Genomic DNA, 22,544 nt, shown 5'->3' on the forward strand with positions numbered 1-22,544 from the left:
AGTCATATAATATTAATTAAGATCAAATTAATTAATTAATCAAATCTTTTGTGGGTTAATTTGACCATACTTTTCCAGCATTTTAAAGATAAATGAAATATTATGTGGTATAATATTATATTTATGGATTAAAAATGAGTAAAATAATATGCAATAAAAATTGGTTTACTATAAACTGGTATTATGAAACACTCTAATACATGAATGCATTTCTACATCATTTTGCTGAGTATTCTGCGTGTTATGAATGATTAGCCTACATTATTTTATAAAATATCCATCGCTTTGGGCGGATAATAAATATATAAATATACCTACTAATAAAAAAATCCAATACATAAAGGTCGTAATGTTTTCATAAAGTGCTCGCATACGTCGAGGTTTTGATTCATTAATAGTATTTATGTGCCCCGATATGTCTTGATGATAATTGAAAACAGAAAATAATGTCCTGCAGCCTACATTTACAATAATATAACATGATTTAAAATTAAAATATAAATAAATCCTAATCTTACCCCGTCCTGCCGCCCTGGATAATATTCTTACCTTTAAATTGTATAGTAAGTAAATTCACTCTATTCTTAATAATAACAGAGAAGTCTCAATATAAAATTTGTTATGTTATGCGTCAGTAAGACGGAGATAAAAAATTCGGTTATGACGTCCTATCTTTCCTTAATTTTCTTCGATATAAACCCCATTGGATATTACTATCTAAAATTAAAAATATGAGAAACCGTAACGTAGTGTAAATTATATCTATTTTACTTTTCCTCGAGATGAAAATCGTTGTTAAACGCATTTAATTCCAACGCACCTTATCGCTGCATCTACTACCTATAGTTAAAAATAGCTGGCTATGAATATGTATGTCGGCGCAGTCATGTTTAACATTTTAATTTGATATATTTAAAACTTATTAAAATATTAATATAGTAACTATAACTATATGAGAATATTATTATGATTTATCAGTAAACTAATTTCAGTAAATATAACGTACCAGATACCTACGTTATATAATAATGAGTATAAAGTGGTCATATATTGTATATAAGATAAGTATACCGAAGTCCACTATATACATTAATATAGACTATACACTATATTCACCTTTTATATTCAATTCCAAGCTACCTTAAATACCTAATGACAGAAAAATATTGTGTTCGTTAACTAAGACTAAAGTATAATCAATATATTTCATTATAATATTTGTAACGATATGATGGCTGACGACCACTATAACACGATCACTATAATAATAGTGCAACATAATAAAATTCTGAACAACTTGGGAGTCAACATAATATCAGTATTTTGTAATGCATATAATATATTCCATGCAAATAATATTATCGTCTCAAATGTTAAAATATTATTATATTTTTTTTTTTGATCATCGTCACCCATTAAGCACCTTGCAATATACCTACCTAATATAGATTATGTATACTGCACACGGATAAACAAATAAATCGGCTATGGGTATAATAATATTATTACGGGTACAGCCCGCACCGAATACACTTAAACAATATATCAATAAAGGTGTATACCTGTAAATTATGCGCTGTATACGGTACGCGATTTACAGTACGAGATTCATAATATAATAATGATAATAATAACATATATATTATATATGGGTACATCATTACGGGGACGACCGAAAAATGAGTTTAAAAAACGTATAAAACGCGTATACCGTCGGCGGCACCGCGGTTTCGGCGATTCACACACTCACACACACGCGTAGTGCCGTTGATTCACACACGTGTGTGTGTGTGTGTGCGCGCGCGTGTGACCCGAAGCCGGAGCAGCAGCTGAGAGATTTAACGGAACCCGTCGGTTGTGTGCGTGCAATAGCGCCGCGAGAATGCGAGTGCGTGCGTGCGTCGGCGGTGGTTCTACCGAGGCGGCGGCGGCGGCGGCGGAATTAGGTCTTTGGGTAACGACGATTGGTCGTCGGGTGGGAGGCGGATGGACTCGCGGCGGGTTTTCACGTGGCGGCGGCGGCCTCCGCGCCACCGGCCGAGTTGAGTTACCTGCGTGCGTGCAGTGTGTGATTTACGGTCTCGCCGGTCGCCAACCTGCAACCGTCGTCCGTCGTCGTCGTCGTCCGGGTCCGCGTGGTCCGAGTGTGTGCGCGCGAGCCGTGTGTTCAAAATTTTCCGTGGAACCTTTTTTTTTTTTCGTCTACTCCTCCTCGAGTGCGTGGTTTCCAAGGGACGCGGCCCGAGAGATCCTCTGTCAACGTGGACTCTGCGCGTGTAGTATAATAAATATTAACATAATATACTTACACATTATACGACGATATAGTGTCGGGCACGACGTAAGATAATAAATATTTTTTCAAATTTTATTTCATCCTAGTTTTGGATTACACTCATCGCCGTGTCTGAAACGCACGCACTATCTCCTGGTTTACGGTACGTACTATATTATATCATATAAGAGTTTATATTATTATTATACTCAGAACAACGTAATTATTTCTCTATCTGGTATATCTATTCAAAGTGGTATTCACTCGCATGGAAACATCTCTTATCTCTATTATTTAAAAAGTCCAAAAATGACCACCGTTAAAGTCTCCAAGGATTTTTTCCCACCGTTAAAGTCACCAGAGACATTATCTTTAAGCGGTCGTCCCATTACCTTCGGTTTCCAATTTTATAGAAAAGAATAAAATTACCTTCTACAGGATAATATTCTAGTTACCTATGAACAAGTGTGTTTTTTTTTCTATCGGTAGTTATATATTCTTATAGGTTATATATATAGTTTTGGTATGCGACCATATTATAGTCTATTATGATTATAATTTAAACGCGTGACTTGTCACAAAATAATAATACAACTGCAGCACGTACCCACGTACCTGTACGCGTTACGTACCTATATTTAATAATATTATTGCGTATATTTTTCTCACCTCTCGCGACAGCTTATATATATATAAATTTGAACATCTAAATATACACGCTTTTCGGAAACCGCTTATATTAAATGGGTCGTGACAAAAAAAAATGCATGTCCGTCGCCGATAGACATATTATAGGTACCTATAAACATAGTATATATAATGATGATACTTGCGTTGCCGTTCTCCTTCTCCGAAGCAATAACGTTTTGGACCCCCCTAAAATTATTAGCTGTAGAGCCAGTGTCCAGTAATGGTGCCCCCTCACCATGACGCTAATGACAGCGTCAATAAACGAAACCTGTTACACGCCACGGACTTGTCTGCAAACACTGTGATGTGTGTGATAATAATAATAATAATAATAATGTATACCTATTATTATTGCTACGCAGTTTTCGGTCAACTCTTTAGTTTGCTCTTTATTCGGATCGCGCCGTTTTAATGACCGTGCTCTTGCGGCTGTCATTGACGGACGGCCAATATTTGTAATACGCGCGCAAGTGGAAGTCACGATTCGTACGTTTCGTGCGAACACCACTCGTAAGTCGTATATAATATGACGCGCTATATTATTTTTATATTATATTATCATGTTTCTGGTCGTAGCGGTGATGTGCGCAGTTGTAGGTATTATATTATGGTATAGGTACACCGCGTTGACTTTTAACGAGGTGTATATATATGTAAGTGGTATATAGAAGGTCTTGTTATCATGCAGCTGCACACTTCCGGGACCACGGCGGAAGCTAATAAGTAATAACCCGCGAGAGGTATTTTCTCTCCATAAAAAGGCTTCGATCATTATAATATTATGCGCGCTTCAGTGTTATTTTTTTCGTCATTTTTTTTACGATTGTCCATTGTCTGTTTTTCTTCTCGCGTATCGTAGATAGGTACCTTCTACCTGCTACGCCCACGAGCTGTAGTATGTGGACAATGTATATATAAGAAACGCCATGCACGCGCACACGTTAGCATATCAACGGCTTTTTTTACGATCTCAAGAAATCATAACACGCATTATATAAAACGTATCTAACCTGCACCGGTGCAGGATACTCTCGGATGCTGAGTGTGCTATGTACCTACGTTTGCATACAGAGTGTGTGTGTGTGTGTGTGTGTGTGTGTGTGTGTGTGTGTGTGTGTGTGTGTGTGTGTGTGTATGTGTGTGAGTGTATCCAGGTTAGAGCCGAATGTGCTACCCCTCGGGGCACCAGTTTCTATACGCACCTTTATAACCTCGTAGGAATTTCTTTCTCCGCCGCGGTCTCGTTTATATACGTATACGACACTCTTCGTCGAGCTTCATCTTGTTTAAATCATTGTTGTGTTTTTTAAGTCGTATTCGGACATTAGTTTTTAATGACTCCGCGGTTTACATTTAATTCATATATGATATATATATATATATAATGTATTATTATATTCCTTGTGTAACTGTATCTATATAACGAGTAGGTATAGCTGTGACGCCGTAAAGAAAAAATAACGAATTGAGTATAATATATAATATTCTATATGGGTATAGGTACCAGACTTTTCCCGTAGCGTTCCTGTTTTTCCACCTTTTTGATTACGCTGCCACCGCAGCTCTATGGCCGCCGGTAATGCGTTGTCGACCGACAAAATTATTATTGACAATACAACATATTTAACGACGTCGCGTCGTCTGCAATTCTGATAACCATCGTGCATTAGCATATTGTTATAACCTATTTTTATAGTATTTTAATGTTAATTCCATTTTATAGTAAAAATTATCCTACGAATGAGAATATTAGGAATTTAATTTAGTTACATTTATGAGTATAATATGTCTGTGAAGTCTGAAGGTAGGTTAGTGCGAGCACATCACACTGTGCAAGAATGTTAACACCTACATATATTACATTTTTATATAATAATAGGTACCTATCATTTATCACCCTAGATCACAAACCTGGTTCGATTGAATATTTGAATCCAATAATACCTATATAGCATAAAATATGTTTCAAAATAAATTTTCATTAAATTAATAGGTAGTGACTTCGTTTATTTAATAGATATACACACATACAACGCTAAACATTTTTATGGACCTGTTTAAAGATCTTATATTTAATGCAATTTGTTAAACACGTAACTCATTTTGGTTCTGATTCAATATAAGTACTAGATATAATTTTAGTAAACTATAGTAGGAGACGCATTTTGTCGTACGCTTAACTGCTTAAAGTTTTTGTAGTAAACAGAAACAAGTTGTTATTATACATAGGTATAAATTATTCGCCGTTTGTTGCATAATTAATGTAATAATCATTATTGTACACATAATAACGGGTCTGGGCTGAAGATTATCGCTAATTGTCGAAGTGAGTTTATGCACGTAATATAGTACTGAAATTGAATATGTGTATGTATAATTAATACATCCATAGGTATACAGTAAATTTTATTATCGCACGTATACATTATAACTACTACGAAAGTCTGTTTTCGGCTAAAACCGATCGGCTTTGTCGGAGAAATTCGACCCCTGACACGATATAAGAATTTATTCGTGCCTCCGAGGTCGTTGCCATTTTTTTTTTCACTCCACTCCGAACGAAATCTCTACATGACCGCCGGCGCAAATAAAACGCTGTGATATAGAAATCACATAAGTGTACAGTTTTTACACACACGCACAAACATGTATGTACATGCACACACGCTAACGTGCGCGCGCTCGTACATATATATACATTTTAAAATTAGCGAGTGCTTAAATGTTGACGTGTAACGGATCCCCCGCGAGTCATTATAGATCTGACAACGTTGGAGTGCACTTAATGTCTGGCTAGGTATACGAAACGCGTGTAAAGATCATAGACGAAATATCCGTGTAATAATGATAATGATGGTTTTTCTCCTTTTAGCTTCTCTCTTTTTTTTCCGAACGCATTTGACCTAGAAACTTCCATGGTTTTTTCTTCTATACTATATTTAATGCTGCATATCGTCAACTTCCAATAGTAATGTTGCACTGTGACCGAACTGGTTATACATATAATAATATTATATATAATTTTTTTTTATAACAGGTACCTAACCTAACCCAACCTAAAGTTTTTTTTCAATTGTTTATACTTGAATTAATATATCATATAATATTATAAGTATTAGTCAAACCTAGTTAATACATAAATATAGTAGGTATATAGAAATCGACAAGTAACAACCAAGTTGGTTAAGGTAGTGTTGATATATATATATATATATATATATATATATATACAGTGTACTGTGTATAGAACCCATTTTCGATGGGAATACTCAACCGATAACATACGTGTACTTGTATAATTAATTAGTACCTAATATAATATTATTATATTTTATAACACATAAATGTCTTAATGTCGTATATACAGAGGGTCCACCATGCGTGTCCTGCTACAGTCGATCAGCGATTCACGTAAAATATATTATGACGTATAATATCGATTCGAAAGCCGTCTGTATGGAAATAACATTATTGCATAGTTTTCATAATATATAATAATATAGAAATGCCTGACGTCATGTGCGGTTCTGTTTCCGAAACGACGCCGGTCTGCATGCGTATACCTACATATTATATATTTACAGGGGGACACACTGGAGTACTGGACACAGCTTCAATAGCACACACACACACACACACACACACACACACACACACATAGACACTCCACACGATTTCGCCCTGCGCTACAGAACGCACGCTTGGTCTATAATAATAATAATAATAATAATAATCGTTTTTATCCTCCACGTCGCGCGTCGTCCTAATATATCGTGCAGACCGCAGTCGGTTCTGTAGAGTAGGAACCTACCTATATACGAGTATATTATATACACACATAAAAAATTGTAACAATATACATCTGTATATATACGGGCACGCGAAGACACAGCAGACGTACACAATACACAATAAGATGTAGGTATATACGGCCTTAGAGTCGGTTTTTTTCCATTATGCTCGGTTCGTCCGTATAGCGCGAGTGGGATGTGTGCGACTCATCCCGCAGTGTGTGTGTGTGTGTTATATTTATATATATATATATATATATATATATAAGTACATGTGAGACTGTCTCGAGTCGTGATCCGCGCGCGCCGCAACGTATTTTCACCCGCAATGCTCGTGGATAACAATATATTATAAAATAATTCGCCCGGACCAATTTGCCGAGTTCCGTGTGCGAATCTCGAAGAATATATAATATATATATATGTATACAAAAACCACACGGCTGTATTATTATATGAATCACCTCTAGTCCGGTCAAAAAAAAACTGGATCGTCACGTTTCGCTCGCGCCCGAATCGGGATCGAGCCGATGAACGGCGGAGATATTTTCACGATATGAAGCTGCACGTCGACTGCATTATAAGTGCATAACTTTTGTAGGAATCAAAAATGGCTAGTAATTTCTATACAAATTCTACGCAAATAAACCCGCGGGGTAGCGGAGGGTGTTCGTCGTCGGATAAATTATATAGGTTTCAGAGAACACAGGTAGCTGGTGCCTACAGATCAGTTCGAGTTAATATATATTGTATTATATCATATTATATAGTATCCGATGATTCGGATGAATTAGTTATTTTCCATATAATATGCGGAATTGTATGACCTGCTCATATTGTATTTAACCGCAAATCAAACCATTATATTATTGAGTTCAACATTCATTGAATGCCTATTATTACACAGAAAAAATAAAAAAAAACATGTTCTTTTCGTTTGGTCTCTGTGCCTGTTATATAAGATTTTCATTTCCGGTGCACGTTCGCATTCATAATTAAAACATACGGACACAATTCGCGTTTTCTATGCGAAATCATCGTGTTTTATGATCGGAGAAGAAAAAACGAAACGACGACGATGTTATCGAGATAATAGCTACTATACCTATATAGCTATCGTCATAACGTTATATTATTATGCTCGTTCTTCATCAAGATTGTTGCAGTATACACGCGTTTGTTATCATCAGCTCATAACGATATATAATAGTATAATACACAGCCACACCAAGATTGTACAATCAAGTGGCATTCAACGAATTAGAAAAAGATATTTATCCCATTGTTGTCTGAAATATAAAAATTATTGCAAAATATGATGGTATATACATTTATATATAGTCAATACCCGCTAGGTCTAGACCATCGGCTAAATCATTATTTTATTGAAGCACCCGTAAGACGATTGCCTATTGTGAATACTCATAAAAATATATAATACAACGTTTGTATAAGTATATAATGATCTATAATATTATTACTAACGACGAATAATGACACAAAACTCATTTTAGTACAATTTTCACAAGTATAACCCCTGTATAAGCATATGTTTCAGAAGTTGGTACGGGGGTCTATATCAAATAGGTACAGATACAATTGATAGCTCCATTTTCCTTAAATTATTCTTTTAAATACATTAAAATATGTTAATTAACGTTATAAGAATGAAAATAAATTAAATGTATTAGCTTGGTCATTTAATAAATTGTATTCGTTAAGTCATGAAATACAATATAGATATTAAATACATTTTCAATTTATACGATGAAACTAAAAATGTGAAAAACCTTTATTATAAAACACAACCAAACATTATTATTTTTAAACGGTTGAGAATTAGAGGCTTAAAATAAAGAAATAATACGAATATGTTTAGAGGTAGTGAAAAATCAGTGTAAATATATTATGTACCCTTAAAATGTGTATCAAATGTCGTGGTAATTTCGATGTACCTCAATTCAGCGGAGAAGGAAACTGTATTTTATTTGAAACGATCGAGTGAAACATAATTCGACGTGTCACGAATTTAGTCTGAATAATTTTATTTATTATTCTCCGGTTCTCTCTATAGCCGCAGTGTTTCATTGAAACGCGCGACGGATTCAAAGCGGCTTTGCGCTGATTAAAAGAATATATAATTTACAATATCCTGTAATTAGTCGTTAACGGGTGTTCATAGACGACATGGATTTAATTTTGTCTGCTATATTAGTATACATATATCTACAGACTCCAGTACACATTTCTAGGCATTATACGATAAGGTTTATTACTATTTTTTTAAAAATCGTAATTAATACTCACTACACGTACCTATATACGTACACGTCTATTATATACACCTAACCACAAATTAATAGCCGTGTTTTAGCTCGGTAAAAAAATAACGTGTACCTAAAAAGAAATCTTGAGTAAGACATCTTTTAATAATTATTATAATTTATAACGGTTGTTGCGCTCTGTGTCAAAACAATAAATTATATTATTTTTTATTATTATTCTGAAATGTATTTAAAATATGCGTTCTGTGTTCTTATATCCATTTCACGAGACTTTGATGCTGGTCATTGATCGTCTGCAATCTGCATTTATTACAAAATATTGTTGGTCGACCGCGGTCTTTTGTATTGATATAATATTTTACGTTCTGCCGATGGTAATAATATTATCAAATTTAATGAAATGTCTAGGTACTAGTTTGGTTTTTTGGTTGGGTTAATGTATTTTTATGATATATCATATAGGCTCGCGTTTCATATAAAAGATTGGTTTCATCACGTATCATACAGGATCTTATTGGTTTCTGTAATCTTTGAATTTAGCCTTCTATATAGAGAAAATTAAAATGTTGAGAAATTTTATATTCGTTCTACGTTTCCTCGAGACGATGTATTCTAGGATCAACGATAATCATTAAAAAAAAAAACAACAAAAAATATGTTTTTTAATTGAATTATGATTATTAATTTATATTTTTATGACATAGCTGTACCCATCGACTGATTTGGACTTGAGAGTTGTAAAATAAGAAAGGTACCTATAATTTATTCATTTCAATTTATATTCAATATAATATAAGAATTATTTGGTACACGTAAAAATGTGTCCCGTATTTCTTATACATCCGTTGTCCCGTGCACAAAACAGTATACCTATATATATTTGCATGCCTTACAACATGTTACATTGTAATATTATAATATGTGTACACTATATATCTACGCATAATATTATTGATAATGACAAAATCGACCGAATCCGAAACCCGCGGACAGTCGTCAGCGGCGGCCACCGCGTTTCCCGTACGGATCGCATCATAACGAAAATCTACTACAATGGAACACAAAAAAATCATGACCGACTGTAAGGTTCCTGTATAATATACATACGTATATATAGATATAGAAGCCGCGTGTTTAGATCCGGGCTAATTATCCGGGCTGATATAATAATGGTTACTCGTGTTTAAACATTGAGACGCGCCGTGGAAACTGGTTTTTAATGCGGTCTGCACACACACACACACATACACACACACATATAAAATATATATATATAACAGGCGTTCCGCTCCGCCGGCGTAGTGTTTTCCTTCTCTCTTTATTTTTTTCGTCTAATTTTATTTTTACTCGTGTAGTTGTGTGCGTGTTTTTTTTCTGCTTCTACCACGTTTTTTTTTTCTTTTCTTATTCGGCGGCTAAGGTCCGTCAACACCGGGGCCGCCGCGCACGAAGCGGTCCGAGAAAAGCCGGCCGCGGCGGCGCGCGTTAGCAAAGACGGTAGGTCGTTGCTGCTGCCGTGTTTATAGGTATACCGTTACAAATAACATATAATATAATATACGCGCGACGTTTGTATACTGCACACTCGCACAATAATATAATAAGTATAATATAACATTGTTATATAGGTACGACATATTATAATCCGGCCGAGTGTACCGGGCGCCGGGCGATGATCCATTGTTTATCGTATATTATGTAGACTCTCATTATTTCTAAAATATAGATAAACAAACGTTTTCGAAAATATAATTTTTTTTTTTTTGCGACTGTATTTTATCATTTTTTAAAATATGTTTTACTTTTTTTTAATGACAACAATGAGTTAATTATTTGTTATTCCAGTGCAGAATAGTGTACGAGTTATAACTGCTATAATATAAGTATTTAATGCTTATAATATGATCGGAGTGCGGAGTGGTACAGAAGTACTCCGAAAAATGTTGGTCCACTACTCCGATAGTCCAAACTTTAAATAATTATAAGCTAATAAATCATTTTTTAGAAAATTCATTTTTATAGATCGAAATACTCCGAATAATGTACTGCGTAATTCAAATGAGTAAACAACTTCCAAATAATAACGATAAAATATTACTAAAAATGTTGTTTTGTAGCGACTTAAAATTAACGTAAAAGAAATATTTTCAAAACTGTTGGTTTTTTTAAAACAATGAGTGTTTTACGTTAAATGTATCATCCCGTACCTACATGTATGCAGTCGTGGTGTGTGCATAGTTATAAAACTTTCAATCTTTGTTCCGCAGAACGAACAATTTCAATCGAGATAAAGCATCGCGCTCACGGTAATTCGGTATAATAGTCTTTGCATTATATTCTAATTCTAATTATATTCTAATTATAATAACATAATAATGTCTTATCACCGAAACCACGCCGTGTCCTTGGACGTCATGTTATAGGCTTATAGTGATTATGATATATATTTTGTTGCTGTTTTAGACACGAAAAATAACATATTTTGTAATGACGACCGCGTACGTCGCACAACACCGTAGAAGGTTTGATTTTTGAATCAATAGCTTGATAGTGGTTAACGCATGGAAAAAAAATTAAAAATCAAATATATTACAATTTAAGCCTTATATGTACGAACAAATCGTTTATAATTATTTTCAAACACATGTCAGGAAAATATGTGTTCGATCGCGAAAGGTGTAAACGAAAAACGATATGAGAATAAATCGCAAAGACGTCGCGAATACCAATTACCAACAAATGTATAATTGGTAAATTTTGATACATAGGTGTACCTACTGCTAGTCGCGATAACTCAAAATTAAATGGAGATGAAAAAAATCGCTTTGGAATAAAACTCGAATTTTATCTAACCTTATCTCAAGGGGAATTAAAAAAAAAATCGAGTTATCGAGTTTCGAGTTATCGCCGGTCGACTGTAATATTATGACGTATACGCTGCCCAACGAGTTTATACCGGAATATGTTTCGTATCTCTTGGCTGTATAATCGTTTTGAATGTTTATATACCAATATCACGCGTTAATGCACCGCTGCACTTATTATTTCGAAATTTTTCCGATCGCTAACTGGTTTTTGCAGAATTTTTTTCATCAAGAACCACGAATTCGTATTCAAGAATACAATATTATAAAATTTAAATGTACCTATATACCTAGATACAACTTGTATACAACTGCAGTACAATTTGTACAAACTTGATGCTGACCCAAAAAGCTTTCATCCCGTAAACAATTTTTATGTTTTACATCATTTGAAAGTATTTTGGAAAATAATATATATATTAGAACGTTTCGGCTATAACGTTTCGGTATATCAAAGTTACAGTTTCCTATACTTATGTCTTATATATACATTATATTATATATATTGTAATTTATAATAGCATAATAACTTATATTATTGTTAATAAATAGCGTAGGTATGTATAGTAGTAGTAATATTATAGTATAATATAGTATTGTATAGTAGTAGCTGCAGTATTATACTGTCGGTACACAAAATGTAGGTGACGTCGTGACTTGGAACCACACCCGAAGTCGAAACGGATCTGCCCGTACCCCTTACACTAGCATACCCCTTCCCAAATTGCGGTTCTACTATGCTATATTATACGGTACGAAACTAGATTATAATAGTATATATATACCTAATATATAATATATATAACATGGCGGACGACGGGGAGGTAAGCGGTCGCGAACGGGGAACGGTCGGTCGTGGAAGGAGGGGCGGGTGCACGGTATATATTATTATATATTATACTGCACAGACCATTGCTATGACGAAGTGGGAGGGGGGGGGGGAGCGAAACTGCCGTGGTGGACCGGTTTTCTGTATATCCCGACAGATCGAGTTACCCGGACCAGATTAATCAAAATACGTTGCGTGGGTGCTCTCGACTTATAAAAAGTATACATATACATGTATAATATGTACCCGCGAGTCAGCAAACCTCCGCCGCACGATTATTATTTTCTATTCTCCCCCCGCTGCCACAACCAAAGCGTGTATACATGCCGGGACTGAGACTATAATATTATTATGTAGGCACACGAATTTCGAATCGTAATTATTTATGGTGACCATTTTGTGTTCATGGCGACCCCCCTCGTGCCGAAGAAAATAATTTAATAATATGCGATACGAGTCGACGAGGTTCGTCACCGGGTCGTGCACCAGTTTTTTTTTCAAAAAATTCTTATCTACCTATATCCTAATAAAAATAATGCACTGCTATATTATAATACCCAACAGTCGTTAAAATAACGCTGTACAGAAAATGGGTTCTCGTTAAAATTGAATTCGACCAGAGAAAATCTCATAACTATATAGGTATAAAATATAGGTATAATGTGGTATACTCATTATAATACGCGTCATCGATTTAACGCGTTCCGTACCGTTAATCAAATTATAACAATTGCAGTTTAATGTCGCGTTTATGCGGTCGTAAACCGTTTTTAATCGGTATATAATACCAGCTGTGAGTTTCGAGCCAATCAAAGCGCAAGGCTGCACGTTTTAATACAATGTTGTATGTATATACGAGTGACCCATATAATTTTATCGGATTTTTGAGACGCCCGCGCGACAACCGCTACACTTGACTTTGAACTATGAAATTTCAAAGTTATATATAAAAAAAAAAAAACGCGTCCGCGACAATAATATTATAATATTGTCACAATTTTTTATGGCTATCGCTTCGTATACCTACTCCGAGACTGTGCAGTGTCATTGCCTATTAAATTGTATTGTATATCGATGGGGCTGCACCGACGGCGGCAAGTGTCATTATACATTATTATTGCGTTACATATTTATTGTATAGTTGACAGCGATGCCGTTATTGGAAACGGGGCTGCACAGGTATAATAATATATTATATCAGAATAACTGAATGTAAATCGATTTTTCGCCCACTCGTTAGGCATTCCCTCTCCACAGAGGTATGCAACGACGAACAATCCTAGTCAATATAATATTATGTAGGTACATATCTATTATAATATGTTTTGCATATTGACTATATAATATTATGCGTGTGTACGATGCACGTGTGTGTTTGTGCGAACACAATGTAACAATATGTGTTTTAACAATAATTTGATATTAATAAGAACCACGACGTGCTCGGAAAGGCGACTGTTCTTACCTATATAATATATATAATATTATATTTTTACGATGGCAGTATAAGTTTTGCAAATCCAATTGATTTTCATTGACCAATGTAACCTTATCTATAGTAGGATACATATATAATACGTACGGTAAAAATGATCTTCATAGTTTATATTATAATATGAGAATTGAGAGGTGGTTATATTATAGTGAAACGTTTCTCCGGCCATCCGGTTGATAAAAATCAACGCAAACACGCGTGCGGTAAGATAGGTCGTTTTTGAGACGAAGATTTATAATGTTCATCGGCCTGAGCTCGAGCTGGTGTTGGGCAATCTCCCGATTGTGTTATAATAATAACACGAGACGCGAAAATCGTATATGACTCACATTTAAGCGCGTCCGCCATAAACGGTGCGACGGCGTCATCGTCATGAGTATAAAATTTATTTTTTTTGTAGGTCGACAATATTATAACCACATGTACGGTATGTAAACCGTTGTCGGTATACGACCATACCAGCGAATAGGTTCGCGTATAAATAATATCCCTCGGACGACGCCCGTTAATTTATTGCCTCTGACGAAACGAACATGCGCGAGCGCATCACGACCAAGTCAAAAAAATTATACTCCGATCACGATTTCATTTCCGTCGTACATTATCATTATTATTTTAATTTTGTTTTTGCCTGGCTCCTCCCGTCATAATCCCGGCTGCCCCGTTTTGTGTCATTTCGCACATGTGATGCTGTGCCTTAAATATTATATATAACATTACACACCAGCTATGTGTACGTATTTTAACAATATAAATAGATGATAATAATATATACGTACTATATAGTCCATAATAGCTGTCGCATTATATTATATTGTCTGTGTCGAGACGCACACTATCTATCGTGCCTCGTATCCCCCGGGCCACCTCCACTTCAACACCCCCCTCCCTCCACTCATAATCTGACAATCCGGGCGTCAAATTCACGTCGCGGCCTTCGTCTCACATTTTATCGGATCTGTGCGCGTTCGTGAGACTCGAAGAACTAGGTTACACCGCGTGTTTTAATATCATAACGTGCCCGACCGAACCGCGTTCAGGCCGGTGCAGCAGTAGAAGAATTCGACGGGGATAATAATATAAAAAAAGAAAAAAATGCGAGTTTTATACAATATATGTATTATATTATAGATAGGTACATATTATTATTATATGCCATGTACGGCGTAATATTATCGTATTATAGCGTAATAATTTTCGTTCGATTATAACTATACGTCATTATCGTAGGACGTATGAACCGATTGCGGGTTTTTGCAGACTGCCAGAATTTTATCAAAACTCAATAGCAAATATTATATCAAAAATAATATCTGATACCCATAAAATCCATCATTATCGTTTACATTTTTTTTCTACTTCAGAACGTCTTTACGTAATGTGGTAGAAAAAAATTAAGTATACCCGCATTTCAACATCTAATACATCTCATATTGTCATAGAGTAAATTTATTATAATACATTACGTAACACTATACAGTATGACTCCAACATTTAAGGCAACAATTATTAATATGCTTGTGAAATGACCTTTATATTACCTATCTAAATTGGTACTTTGAACACGACGTCATCGTCAGTGCTATATTTTTTAATACGTATTTGCATACAACCGTTATAATATGTATTTTTAACTTTGGATGCAAGAGAGCGTTTAGATGCATTTAGATGCACCGCACACTACGTATATATCGTATAAATTTTTTTTAAAACTGCGTTGTCATGCATTGACCGCTTTTATAGATACATTACGCATCGGGTGAACCCCCTAGCGTGGCTCGGAAAGAACAACTTAACCACAACACCGGATGCGAGGATATAAGGTTACCGAGGTTCGATATACACCATTGTGGTATACAGCCTGCAATAGTGCAATACTGCAATAGCCATATTTCTACCTAAAATAAATCCATAATCTAATACAGTAGGTATATGTATAATGTATAAATTATTTTGTCTTTTTTACGTTTAATATTATCATTATAATATACATCAGCTATTATTCTCTCACACTGTGCATACTATTATAGGTGTTATTGTTACTCAAGTACACCGCCGGCTTTATGCATAAGCTTTTCTAAATGGTTTTATAATATACATAGCTTATAAAATCATGTATGTAAAGAAACCCATTTCTCTTTTGAGACGTCAAAAAAAAAGACGTCTCACGTTATACTTTATTGTTGTGTGCATACATGGACTCGGACTAGGTTGTCTAGAAAACCGTTTAAATCGTGTGTGAACTCCTCCCCTATATTGCATATAATTGGTTTTTCGGACTGCTGTTTATAGTATATACAAACACATAATATATTATTATAATACAATATACTTCGAGAATGTAATATTCTGTCGAGTATTTGCATAACACATCTCAACAGTTTTCAGGTCCGTTCCGTCGGCGGTGCCTTAAAATCTCGTTAAATTCTTGACGTATATACACTATTATTCATTTATTTACGTTATAATATTATGTTATGAATAATCAACTTTCGCTTGACTGATTTGTTCGTGCAATCTTCAATCTATTTTAATTAAACATTTATTTAAACTCGTCAGCGTCCGTCCGGCGTGATAACGTATAAACACGAGCATTAAAGTGATGCGTTTTTCTCCGAGCAAATGCCGAAACGTTAAAATTGCAATTTCAAAAAGGGAAAGTTGCTTATCTTGGCGTATAGGTTTTCAGACATATCGCTCACACATTTCACTGCTATTCATCATTAAATTTTATTTATTTTAGATATTTTTCATTTTTCGTAATCTCTTCTTCTCAGGATCTTCATCATTATTTGCCATATAGCCGGAGACCGACGACCTCTGGGATTGACCTGCGTCAAAACCGGTTCATCGTTTTTCGTTACATTCCGGATAATAGTCATTAGGAATTAGAAAGATGGTATATAATATTATATAGTAAATACGACGGTTTTAATAATATAATATTATAATCATATTTTGGAATATTTTTCACGTACCAATTATTAAGATAGTTATTAAATTGAATTGATGATTAAACTATGCATAATGGTGTGGTCCATGAAAAGTTTTGTATTTCTATTAATGGTCCCGTGGTGGAGACTTGAACGCTATTCTAAGTAGTGCCTTTCGACTGTAACGGCGGCATGCACAGTACTTACTATTAATTATAATGATACAATCGTCTCGAAATCGATCAAGTGGTAAAATAATATCTGAAACCAAACGTTTACGAATTTTTAAATATTTATCGCACGTAATACTGTTTCGATAATGTGGCATAATAATTTATAAAGATCACGTTGTCTGTGATATTTTTTAATGCACTTTGTATAGCCACAACAAACAGTTTTAATTGGTCAATTTCCATAAGTCTGTTTTATATAACAATAAGGCTTTCGGATTTATTATCTGATAAAAACCACGAACGACAAATTTCATCGGAATGCATATTTTATTACACTCGTACGTGGTAAAAATCATTATGCGCTTATAATTTATAGTTAACTGTAACTATCGTATATTATATACATCGATGACATAACACCGTGTATAGGTAGGTACGCTATTTATTATATTATGAACGTTTACAGCATTACAAATTAATTCAATAGAATATCCGATACTGAACCTATATTCTCCTACGCTTCGATGTGTACAGACCGTGTTACGTCAAATAATAAAATATAATATTTAAGGCATTCAAAGTTAATTGGTCCAGTGTTATAATATAATACCTGTATATTATAATTTAGTATTATTATTGTTGATTCTTTGTTTAGATAAAAAAGGAAACATGGTATAAGGCACGGTGCAATAATTATAATCGGACTGTGTATTTAAAAAAATATATTTTCTTGAGTTAGACAATAACACAAAAGCAAATCTAGGACTACCTATAATTAGTCTGGAACGTTGGAAACGCAAACTCTGCGAGAGGAAGCGGATCGGACAACCAACCTTTAATTGTTAGTATGATGATGGCCATTAAATATTTAACCCGATTTTATAATATACCTATAGTATCGTTCGCGGGGTTTAAGACGAACTTAATATACGACTGCAGCAGCCGACGAAATGATAATTTTATCTACATATATACGTATTCGGCACAATCGTGCTTTATCAATGGCGTATTATAATACTATTCTTAATAATATATTATCCTGACCTGAGAACGTCGCGTGCAGAAACTCGACGGAGGTGCAGCGTCGTCACGGTGTGGTATATTATAATATTATAGTGGTATATACGCGTGCGTGGGTAGTCTATACCCAATTATTATTATTATTATTATAACGATAATAATAATAATAATAATAATAGTAATGTTATCTCTGGTGGATATTATTTTAATTTTTTTTTACCCGAGGTTTCCTGTAAATTCCAGGCCCGTGACGAAATGAATAAGAGTCGCCTCGGCTTGGAGCGCTAGCGTTTTGCGCGCGCGCGTCCGGGTTTTGACATCGAAAATCGCGAGGTATATAACGGTGCTGCAGCTCGCTCGTATAATATTCGTGTTACGCCCACCCCGACGAAAAAAAAACGAAAAACGAAAATAAATGATAATTGCACGACACCGTGAGTCGGGTGCTCCTATACATACAATATAACATATATAAATATATAATATTATACACGCGCGTACGAAAATTCTCACGATCCGTTTCGCGTCTCGTCGCATGTATAATAGTATAATATTGTGTACCTGCAGCAGCGGCGTTTTTAATAACGCAACCCGTTCCTCGTTATACGTGAGTTTGGGAAATCGTCGGAAGTGTAGTACATCAATTCTTCGATCGAGCATTCCACGATGAGGATATACTCTCGCGTCCGCATACCGTCGTCGTATTTTATTATAATACAAAATATTATGGCTGAAAAACGATTTAAAATAATCGCATCCACGTCGGTATATCACAATATAGTATATAAATGCAAATAAAGCCGGTGTTAAATAATGGCACGAACGAACAATATTATACTAATGCACATTAATTTACAAGCAGTAGAAACCGGCATTCTTTGAGAAAAAAATTAATCTCTCTTCGAGGCCGCTGCACCGTGCACATTATCGAAACCGCCGAGACGCGTAATTTTTTGTTTTCGTCTCTGTATATTATTCGTCATACATCGATCATCGTGTCGCACATTTTCGATTACAATTTATTGTACGCGGACATTATCAATTTTTTGCAATGCCGATAGTACCTAGATAGTATAATATTTGCTCACTCGACAGTCGACAACGATATATATATATACTCGATAAGTCGTTTTGGACAAATAATTTCTCTATAGCACCCGACGTGTGTAAATCGTGCAGCTATAGTCAGGTAGGTAGGTATACGTCGAGTGCGTGAACTTAAATTATATATATTTACCTATATATATATACATGTTATGTGTATGCAACGCCAGCGGACGTTGTAATAATATAAGCAGAATCGAAGATAAATATGATCACTATAATATAGGGTCTCAATAAATCGCGATACCATATATTATAACGGCGGCTGTGCCGAATAGAAGTTTCACACAAAATGTTGCGGGTCATCATCCAGACGAGAAATCGTGTACACATTTTTAATTTTAATATAAAATATACATCGATACGACGATAGGTACATCGCTGCAGCGCGTTTACGCATCACACGTCTATTATATTAAACACTATATTATTTATAATAAATGAATGGAAATAAAATAGTCAACGACGCGTACACAATGGGGATCATCATAATCTCCGATATAGCGAATCCAATATAAATGTGCAATGCAAAGGAGGGGAAGAAAAAACTGCACGAGTTGGACCGCCACCGCCGCCGTCGGAGAGATGTGCAATGGGAAACGCAACGACTGGGCGTCGAAGTCTTCGTCGTCGTCGTCGTGGTCGTCGTGGGATCCGGACGCGGTGTTGCCGTTTTGCCAGCGCGATCACGTCCTGGAAATATTAGACACGCCACACATACTTAAACAACTGGTTTTCGTGTGTCTACGCTTATATACCGTGTTTCTGGTCAAACATTGTTTACGTTTTCTCCCGATGCAGAAAAACAATAGCGGAGGATTTTTAATCGGACGAAAAATAAAAAAAACAAAAAAAAACAACTACACCGGTGTGACACTGCCATCAGTTTCGTCGACGAATAGACTCAATACCTGCAGATTTAAGGTAGGCTAGGGGAAACACGATTTAATATTTATCATTATTAAAATAATATTTTTAGTTTTTAACAATACAAATATTATTTTACATGCTTACGGCTTACCTTCTAAATTATAATTAGTAGATAATTACATTTAACATTAGAGACATATCATTAGGTAGTTATTTTTCAATTATTCTGTTCTTTTCCCGCATTTGTTATCGTTTGAAATTCAATTGTTATTTTTTTACACAGGAATTTCCAATTTAAGGGAGGTCACCTATTATATTAAAACAATATATTATTATAAAGAACACATTTGTTTTATAAAAACATTTTATTGAGCCAAGGGACTAGGGAGGATTGTAAACACCCAAAATGTCCCTCTACTGCAGTGTATACGCCACTGAGTGCATTATAATATCATAATCTATGATTATATAATTATATATATTTTTTTTAGCAACATAATATAAGTATTTTTCTTTAAATTTGATGTCGGATATATTTCAGCTTATTAACATTTAATAACTGTATATAGGATTAATGATTATAAAGTTATCTATTCACCATTCACCAATAAATGTAATAAAGTTCAAATACTAAATAGATAATAAGAATAGAATGATTGTATACCTATTAATTTTGTCATCTGTGTCTATTGTGAGGGCCACAACTCTTATCTGGACTTGCACACATTAAATATTATAATATCACGTCCGACATCAATTATTACCAGCTAGTTATTGATATTATCCATGGCATTATCTTAGTATAAGTATGTAATATAATAATATACGAGTAGATACATTGTGAGCGTTTGCATAATAATATGCACCGTGGTCGGGAAACGTGATTATTACGAGATCGGTTACAATGCGCCGGGTAAATCGAAGACTCGACCGCTAATGACCATAATAGTGTCTATAATAATTGATCATCGTTATACTAATATAGGTAATAGGCATTATAATATTATTATCAATGAAAACTGATCGAGAGTTTAGACTTGAAAGTTGAAAGTACAACACTATATAACGTACTATATGCTCAGCAGTATATATTATTCTGTATTTCTGTGTATTGAAAATTAAACACACCGTACTCCGATCATATTACTCATAACATATTCGGCTAAACGAATTACTTATTTGTATACAATACGAGACTGAAAATGCTGAGGCGATCGTCAGCGTGGAATCGAAGTGTGACAGTGAAGATAAAAATAAAAACGACATAATATTATTATATTGCTGCCTGAATATAATAATAATAATTAAATATAATATATAAAGCCGATGTATGCGTGTTGCGTATGTCGCACTGTACCTACATTATAGCCGTGTACGGAGTGCATAAAAACAAATATATATATATATTATATATTTAAATTTTAAATATATTATTATATCGACGGGATACGTTTCCGCGTGTGTATAATGTACAGTGTGTGTCCGCAGCGACTATGTAACAGACCTTTCCATTGGCCTCAAGATACGACTATTATATACGAATAATAATAATAATAATACGAAAACAGGACGTGTGGTAGAGTTTCGCGTTGTCTGTCGGATAAAGTGTATAAATTCTTTGATAATAATATCACATATAATAATATATATATACATTTATTCGGTGTACCAGAGTGTAAGTTGCGCAACTGTATAGGTGCATATATATATTTTATATATTATATTATATACCGGTTGCAGTGAAGTATAATATGTTCGATTAGGTATATATGTGTGCGTGTGTTGTGGTTGTGTGTTTCGACGTGTTTTATCTTGTAATAGGTAAAATAATATATTAAGTATATTGTGCGTACCTATATTGTATATTTTGTATGTGCACTTTGTATATGCGTGCGTTTCATGTATAGGTAAAAACGATTATTACATTACGAAGATTTTTTGTTTTTTTAATTTTAATTTTGCGGAATTGAACACATTGCAGCCGTATAGAGGAGGGGGGCGTGAGACTCGAAGCCCCTAAATTTTTCGAACGCGTATATTATTATTTTTATTATTATCATTATTATTATATTACCACGCGGTGCGTTTTTATATTTCTATTCTCCTAACCCCCCCCCCCCCCCCACACGGTGAACAGATTTTCTCCGACCGCGGTTAATGCCCGGAGAGGCGGCGCAGTGGCGGTTGAAATAGGAACCCATTCCGTCCGTGTCTG

At 34.7% G+C, this 22,544-nt stretch overlaps 1 protein-coding gene across 2 annotated transcripts in view; it reads left to right on the forward strand.

Moving 5' to 3' along the window:
• Nucleotides 1-2,044: 2,044 nt before the first annotated feature.
• The window catches only part of LOC100569263, a 74,804-nt gene continuing 54,304 nt past the window's right edge, over nucleotides 2,045-22,544 (forward strand). For both annotated transcript variants that reach the window (XM_029486627.1, XM_029486628.1), the window contains exon 1: nucleotides 2,045-2,438. The gene's annotated coding sequence lies outside the window, so the exon portion shown is untranslated. The remainder of the gene's footprint in view (nucleotides 2,439-22,544) is intronic.

This window comes from Acyrthosiphon pisum, chromosome A1 (assembly GCF_005508785.2).
Source record: "Acyrthosiphon pisum isolate AL4f chromosome A1, pea_aphid_22Mar2018_4r6ur, whole genome shotgun sequence".
NCBI classification, from domain to species: domain Eukaryota; kingdom Metazoa; phylum Arthropoda; class Insecta; order Hemiptera; family Aphididae; genus Acyrthosiphon; species Acyrthosiphon pisum.